Raw genomic sequence first — 9,078 nt, 5'->3', positions numbered from 1 at the left:
ATAAAATTTAAAAAAAAAATTTTTTTAAATATATTTTACCCAGTATATCAAATATATACAAAAATATACAAACACGTAATCAGTAGGAAAAAAAAACAACTAATGTAATGTTTTGCTTTTTTTTTTTTTTTTTGGTGCTAAGTCTTTGAAATCTTGTGTGTATTTTACATTTGCAGCACATTTCAATCCAGGAGCTAAACTGTCATAGGAAATTCTTGTTCTGTATTTAGAGTTCATAAAATGTATGGTTAAAAAGTGGATACCCAAATGGTTCCAGTCATGCTGTTTTCAAATAACTGAATGGAATATCACTTTTCAAATGTAAATTTAAGTTATTTAAATAAAGTTAAAGTCCTGGGGGACAGGTTGCAGAGGTCAAACCAACCCACATAACTGAAGTCTAAATTCAAAGCCCTCACAGCTCTTAACTGCCCTGGGGCCCTACTTGCCCCACAGGAATCTCAGCAGCCCCTGCCCAGATGTGTGGCCCAGGCAGGGCAGGTAGAGAGAGCGATGACAGAGGAAGTAGGCAGGCCCCCCAAGAAAGATGCCCCCCACCAAGGTCCAAGCTCAGCTCCAGGCCTTGTCTCCAAAAGCCCAATAACAGAGGCATGTGACAGTCCCTGGGGAACAAACTCATGTCCAAGGTTTCTACAAATGCTCCAGGAGGGGAGACTGACCTCATAAGCTCACCTGCCTGCCAGGTGTTTCAACAGGGAGAAATTTCAGAGACAATTTCCTATCAGGAAAACCCAATGTGCTACATTATTTTGTTTTGAATTTTATTTTATTTAGTTTTTTATACAGCAGGTTCTTATTAGCTATCCATTTAATACATATTAGTGTATACATGTCAATCCCAATCTCCCAATTCATCCCACCACCACCAACTGCCCCTAATGTGCTACATTAAATGAATGCTAAAAGATAATTTTTAGAAAAGGTAAAATTGTGATTCTCATACAAATATGAAATGAACACATGACAAAGATTTCAACTCATTCATTATGAAAGAACCAGTAAGATGTTGCAATCGGTTCAAAGGAGAATTTAAACTGCACAAGGCAATCAGGAATGCTGAAATGTATTTATAAATTTATGGGTTGGCTGGATTTCATTATAGTATTTTCTTTTTGTTTTGCTTTGCTTTGCTTTGTTTTCCAGGGGCCCCACGGGGCTGCTGCTCTTTTCCCAGAGCTCCTTAGTCTGAGATGCCTGATTAGAATATTGGCTGGATATTCATGGATCCCATGTTCTCTCCCTGCCAAGAACTTTGTAAACATCATTATTCTATTTTTTCCCTGGGGTTTAAAGTTTCTGGGGGAAAAGAGTAAGGCCAGCATGATTTTTGTTTTCCCTTTTGGGAGTGACTTAGGTTTTTTTTATTGCAGTGAGATTAGTCATGACACTTTGAGAAAGAAAACATTCTTAAAAGTGCATACATTTTAACCTGAGTAAATCTTTGACAGTTTCAGCAGTTTAACACAAATTTACAAAAAAAAAAAAAAAAAATCAAAGCTGAATCACTTCCACATAACCAGTGGGAATGTAAAGTGGCACAGCCTCTCTGGAAAACAGTTTGGTGGTTTCTTTAAAAACTAAATATGCAACTACCATTTAAGCCCAGCTTGCACTCCTGGGCATTTATCCCAGAGAAATGAAAACTTATGTTCCCACAAAAACCTGTACAGAAATATTTAAGCCAGAATAAAAATTCTGTCTACTGTATGATTCCATTTATAAGATAAACTGGAAAGGAGAGAATTTTGGGAACAGAAAACAGATCATTGGTTGCAGGGGCTGGGGTTGGGGAACAGAAGGAAATTAGGGGAGAGTTTTATGGGACTGATCACAGCGGTGACTCCCTCACTGAATGGATCTGTCAAAATTCATAGAACGTACGCTGAAAAGAGTGAATTTCACTGTATGTAAGTTATATCTTAATAAACCTGACTCTAAAGAAAATAGAACCACCATGGTTTACCTCAGTGTCCCCACCACTCAGTAACTTTAAAAAGCACGAACTACATTTAAATGCCTTGGAGTCCCATAGTTACTTGGGCTCCTAGGCCATGCTGTTATTGCTTTCTGTTTCAGCACGTTCAATCTTATTTTTACCCTGCCCATTGTCCTATGTTACTGATGACTCAGAGCTTCTCATTGATCATTTTACATTGTGTACTTCCTTTTACTGCTTAGTTGGAAAAAATGACAAGCTTTTACCACATTTTATCACAAAACATCTTCCTGCTCATTGAGACAAAACATCATGTGCTCTTCTGTAAACAGTGCTGACCCAGGCTCTCCTGCGTCATTCACTGTGGCAACATTCTGACATTTAAACAAGCAAAGAGCTTGACGTTTCATCCCTTGCTACTCTGTTTCTTTTCCTTCAGATCAAGTGGAAAAGACAAAGTGCCCAGTAAGTATATATTCTGATAAATCCTTAGCAATGTGCTTGACAATGAAACAGCTGGGATGGGTAGTCGCCTTCAGATAAAAAATTTATTTCTTTATAAAATAAGTGGGTCAGATAGATGCATTGACTCCAACCACCCATGTAATCAATTATTTTTAGTTTGGGTAACTAGCTTGTACAAAAAGCACTCACCATTCGTATGAAAAGCTGACTACAGGTTTCAGTGAAACAAGATGAGCTGAACACATGAGCTTCCTATCAACACCTCACTTAAGATGAGAAGAAAAGAGAATTAAAAAACTTTTTAAAGGCATAAAGTCATAAAAACAAAGAGAATGGAGAAGGAGACAATAGCCGATGAGAGCTAGCCGCACAGTTACAGATGCTAGTAAACTCATTTAGCAGACAGACGCAAGCTGAGAGTTCAGCAACTACAGGACGAAAAGCCAAGGGGCAAGGCAATGGATTCCCAGTGCAGAATCTGCTGAGGCTCAGGATTCAGACAAGACAGGGACAACGGCAGGGAGAAGAGGACAGCCTTATTCCCTGGAGAGGCATAGGAAGCTGTGTTCCCAAGTTCCCAGAGCACAGTCCATACTACAGAAGGTGAAGATTTAATCTTCTTATACCATATACATAGACATGCAATTTTTCTTCGCCAATCTCCCCAAATAATTATATAACATTTTGGATAAACTAATGTTTTTTATTATGATTTTTTTCATAAATTTATTTATTTTTGGCTGCATTGGGTCTTCGTTGCTGCAGACGGGCTTTCTCTAGTTGCGGCGAGTGGGGGCTACTCTTCGCTGTGGTGCGCGGGCTTCTCATTGCAGTGGCCTCTCTTGCTGCAGAGCAAGGGTTCTAGATGCGTGGGCTTCAGCAGTTGTGGCACACGGGCTGAGTAGCTGTGGCGCACAGGCTTAGTTGCTCCGTGGCATGTGGGGTCTTCCCGGGCCAGGGATCGAACCCGTGTCCCCTACATTCCAGACCACCGCATTGGAAATCGGGGTTAAGTAAGAGCTGGCACATTCACCCTGCCCTACGTAGGTCCCAGAATGCTGGCAGTGAGATTTAATCCCACCCTGCAACCCCCAGTAGGGTACTGGAGAACTTTTCCTGGGGAAATCGCCTGATCCAAGAGAAAAGCCCCAAAGATATTCACATTTTTCATCCTTCCAATAAAATGACCAGGTTGCGACATGGTCACCCTAAAGGGAGGGCCGCCAGTTCACAAACTCTGCCAATATACACAGCTTCCAAGAACCTTTGTGGTGCTTTACATTTAATTATGAATAATCGGGACTTCCCTGGTGGTACAGCGGATAAGACCCCATGCTCCCAATGCAGGGGGCCCAGGTTTGATCCCTGGTCAGGGAACTAGATCCCACATGTGTACTGTAACTAAGGAGCCTGCCTGCCGCAACTACAGAACCTGCCTGCTGCAGCTAAGGAGCTGGCAAGCTGCAACAAAGGAGCCTGCCTGCCACAACTAAGACCCGGTGCAACCAAAATAAATAAATAAATAAATATTAACCAAAAAACCCCACAACCCGCCACCCAAAACTATGAATAATCAAAAGCCACTGAACATCTGAGTACAGCCGCTAATCCAAAAGACAGAATAAAACAAACAGAAAAAGAAAAGTGGGATGAACAGAGATTTTTTTTAAAAAAATAATGCTATAACTAAGATCCACAGACAGACAAGATATTTCATCCAGGGAAAAAAAGAACTAAATATTATAAAAATGACATTCAGAAACAAAGTATGTTATTATTATAAATTAAAAATTCAATCATTGAAGCAATACCCCAGAAAGTATAAGAAAAAGACATAGAGACAAGAAGTAGGAATTAAAGCTTGAAAAAAACAAATAGGAGTGCAATCTAGTAGGTCTGTTACCAAGCCAGGTTTATTTGCCTGACCTGAAGCAAGCCAAACGTTAAGACATGGAGGTTTGTCACACAGAAAAGGTTCCTTTGCAAGGCAGCCAAAGAAGGAGAATGGAGAACAAATTTCAAATCTGCCTCCCTGAAGGCGAGGGCTTGAGATATTTATGGGATAAAGGAGTAGGGTGGTCTTAGGTGTGGGAAAAGGTGACTGGAGGTAGGGAAAAAGTGAGGTAACCGGTGTTGTGCGCAGGTGTATCTGGGTTACACGCTTTTCCACGGGATGCCTGTTTAAAAAAAAATGGAGGCATTTAGCACGATCTGAGGGTGGAGTTTTTCAGCCCTCTGGTGTCAAGATGTATGTCACTGGACACCTGCGCAAGCCAAATTTTAGGGTGGGCATTCCTAATCAGTCTTACTCAGCTTCAACTGCACTGGAGCTGACTCCAAGTTCCTGGAAAACAACTTAAGCCCCCATTACTATAGCAACCCCTACTTCAAAGGTGTTATCTATAGGGGGCAGTTAGGGAGCCAAAAAATAATTAAGGTGAGCTTGGTCAGTGAAGGCAGGTCACAAGTGAAGGGTTTCTTAACAAGCTGTTCCCTTATCTGGTGTTCTGTAAGACAAGATCAAGAATTTCTGTTAGTCACCAGTTTCTGTTAACCCAATGGGGCACGTTTTCAGGTCCAATATTTAAATAATAGGAACTCCGGAAAGAGAAAATAGATGGGAAGAAATAATAATTTTGAAAATATGAGAAATGTTCTCAGAATTAAAGAATATCAGCTTCCAGAGAGTGAAAGAGATCTGAGTCTCCAACACAACTGATGAAAAAAAAATCCACATCGAGGCACATCTTTGAAATTTGAGAACAGTAGGGATAAGGAGACTCAGCTTCTAGAAAATGGAAGGGAAGTGTATCAGTTAGCTTTCGCTGTGTAACGAATCACCCAAACCTAGCGACTTAAGTTGTGGGTTGGTTGGGTGGTTCTTCTGGTCTGAGCTGGAGGCTTGTTAGTTGTATCATCCCAGACGGCCTTGCTCACGTGTCTGGGATGTCCTGGGATGGCTGGGACTTCTCTCTACACAATCTTTTATCTTCTAGGAAACTAGTTTGTTCTGTTCACAAGGGTGATGGAAGGGTTCTCAGCAGCAAGAAGGGGCCAGCCCAATGCACAAGCACTTTTCAAACCTCCACGTGCACCCTGTTTACTAGAGTCCTTTTGACCAAGGTGAGTCCTCTGGCTGGGCCTACAGTCAAGATGGAAGGAGATGATTCAATGGTATAAAATGAGATGAGATTCATATATGCATGGATTAGAAATCAAGTGATGTCAGACACCAGCATCTCTGAAAGCTAGATGACAAGAGAAAAAAACATTATTTCTAACCTTCAAGAGTCTGAGAGGAGGGCTTCCCTGGTGGCGCAGTGGTTATGAATCTGCCTGCCAATGCAGGGGACACGGGTTCGAGCCCTGGCCCAGGAAGATCCCACATGCCGTGGAACAGCTAGGCCCATGTGCCACAACAACTGTGCCTGAGCTCTAGAGCCCACAAGCCACAAATACTGAGCCCACATGCCACAACTGCTGAAGCCTGCGTGCCTGGAACCAGTGCTCCGCAACAAGAGAAGCCACCATAATGAGAAGCCCGCGAACCACAATGAAGAGTAGCCCCCGCTCACTGCAACTAGAGAAAGCCTGCACACAGCAATAAAGACCCAACACAGCCAAAAATTAATTAATTAATTAATTTTTAAAAAAAAGATTCTGAGAGGAAATTTCTAACAGGGTTCTCGACCTAGTCAAACTATCAAGCACTAGGAATGATAGAAGAATCAGAAGAATATGTAAAAGCCTCAAACGTTTCACCTTCAATTCTTCTAAATAATGTGCTCCAGTAAAAAAAGAAGTGAGTGAAGAAAGAGAAAAAAAGGATCCAAGAAATAGGATATAGGACATTTAACTCTGTAGAATGGTAAGGAGAATTTCCAGGAAGACAGTTCTATCACAGTCCTAGAAACCAACGGGCCCACCCACATTACAACAGGAGGACAGCTCTAGGAAAGATATCTCAATGAAAAAAATAAAAGGAAATGATAGATTATTCTGAATTATTAGAGCATGTTGAAAGGAATTTCTCGGCTGTGGAATAGAGGTTGAGAATGAATTAGTGATGGGTACATTAAAGGTAAACCATAAAAATGGAAGCAATCATTAACTCCAAGAAAAAAAAAAAGTTGTACAAAAAGGAAATACAATTGCATTATAGTTTAGCTCTGAACAATATTTACATTGCCATCATAATAAAAAACATGAATTTATCCAAAATGTTATATAATTATTTGGGGAGACTGGCAGAGAAAAATTGCATGTCTATGTATATGGTATAAGAAGATTAAATCCTCACCTTCCATAGTACGGACTCAGTAAATAATGTCTAATATTGGAAAAGAAATCAATAAGCAACAGTATAAGCATTTTTTAAAGAAATATGCAGATAAATAATGGCAGATGGAGCTGGAGAAGTTGTTTAGAGGGGGAGGCATCAGAAATGGGATTCAGGGACTTCCCTGGCAGTCCAGTGGTTAAGAATCCGCCTTCCAGTATAGGGGATGGGAGTTCAATACCTGGTAGGGAACTAAGATCCCACATGCCATGGGGCAACTAAGCCCCCGCGCCGCAACTACTGAGCCTGTGAGCTCTAGAGCCCACGCGCCACAACTAGAGAGCCCACACACTGCAACAGCAAGATCCCGCATGCCGCAACGAAGATCCTGCATGCTGCAACTAAGACCTGACATAGCCAAATAAATAAATAATTTTTAAAAAGGATTGTACATTAAGTGAAAAATATTTTTAAAAATAGAAATGGGATTGGGGGAGGGGACAGGAACTGCTGCTTCATTATACACCTGGGAATATTTGATGTGGTGTTTATTTTGTAAAAACAAATCCTCCCTTCCCCCACAAAAAAAGAGCAAAACCACATGCATGAAACAACATTGCAAGCATAGGAGGGTTCAGGATTGTTTGGAATCACTGTCCGGAGGAATGCAAGCGTTCTGCAGGGTCCACAGCACTTTCCCTTTGCAGCCGCCGCCTGCTGAGTCCAAAGATGTTTTAAAAGAAAGTTGGCTGTCCTTTCAGAAAATAAAAAAGCCCATAAACTTCCGATATCACGTGCAGACAGTGTGACTAGTTAATTATCCAGACTACATAATGATGTCCCTGCACACACATGCACACACACGCACACACACACACACACACACGAGTACACATGTGAGAGCAGCTGGCCCAGACAGAAAGAACCTTCTGACTCAGCTTCTGTTTGCCTCACATAGTTGGAGGTAAAAGAAGATGCCTGGCAAAACCACTGTATTTGTCTTCAACCCCACCTCATTTTGAGTCTTTCCCCCTACGTTTCAGGTCTCTTTTCCCTATGAAAGCAAGAAGACTAAATCATCATCAGAAAAGCACGTGTTTCCTGACATCTGCATTTTAAGCCTTTTGTGATCATGTATGTGGTTTGAAGTGAGGTTATTCCTTTTTTTTAGTTAGTGTCACAAGCTCCATCCCTCCAGAGATTTAACAGCAGCAGTTTAAGTTTAATTGTATCAGCTGCACAAATGCCCTCAACACAAACAGGCCTTGAACTAATACTGCTCAAACTGTAACGTGCAGGTGGATCATCTGGGAATTTTGTTAAAATGTAGATTCTGTTTCAGTAGGTCTGGGAGGGTCCTGAGACTCTGAGGAGCTCCTGGAAGATACTATGCTTGGTCCATGGATTGCATTTTCACCAGCAAAATCTTCAACTATCTGTGAAATGAGATTTTGCAATTTGCCAAGTATTGTATTTCCACATGCTTGTGAAAAGCAGAAGCTTTCCAGTGTCCTAGCTAGTTCACGTGTATTTAATTTTGATTGGTTAAAGAGTCTTGGGCAGTTTATTTTTCTTTGCAATTTTTCATTCTTTCAGTTCATTGTCGATGCATTTCTGTTCTGTGCGTGATTGTATATCAGTAGACTGAAGAAACAGAGTGAAAAAGATAAAATTGACTAAAACTGCAATCTGAGTCCATTCTCTCAAAATTTGTAGAACTGGCAGGAAAGAGGAAGCACAGACATCAGAGATAAGGAAAATCGCATCAAATCACACCTTATTCTTTTTGGTAAAGCCTATTGTATTTAAGAGTAATCCAGTTAAATAATAGACATGTATATATAAATATCTAAATGAATAAGTGAATGTAAAAAATAAAATTAAAAGAGGAAAAGCTGTGGCAATAATCACTGACTGTAGTTACACTTTTACTTAAGTAATCATTCCGTTCTGGGAAGCGCTACTGTAGCCACCCTCGGGGCAGAGCCGGTTCCTCCCAGGATGTCACTCTGGCCATCCCTGCAATCTCCCTCCCTCCTCCCCTTTCCCCCTCTTGGCAATAGTCACCACTGGCCAGGGCCCTGCTGATGTTCTTGGCCAGTAGGGAACACTGGGAATATCCTCCCAGTTCACACCTGTACTCCTCCATCACCACCATCATCAACAACAAAGTTAAAGGATGGCATTCACTTTATTTTTAATCCTCCCACACTGGGCATCTCATCCCTATATATATATAAATATAAATATATATATATATGTGTGTGTGTATATATATGTATGTATATATATATAAAAAATATATATACATACATATATAAACATATATAGTTAATATATATAATATATACATTAACACATATAGTTAATATAAATA

The sequence above is a fragment of the Globicephala melas genome, chromosome 15 (assembly GCF_963455315.2).
Source record: "Globicephala melas chromosome 15, mGloMel1.2, whole genome shotgun sequence".
NCBI lineage: Eukaryota > Metazoa > Chordata > Mammalia > Artiodactyla > Delphinidae > Globicephala > Globicephala melas.
Note: the sequence above shows the minus strand (reverse complement) of the source record.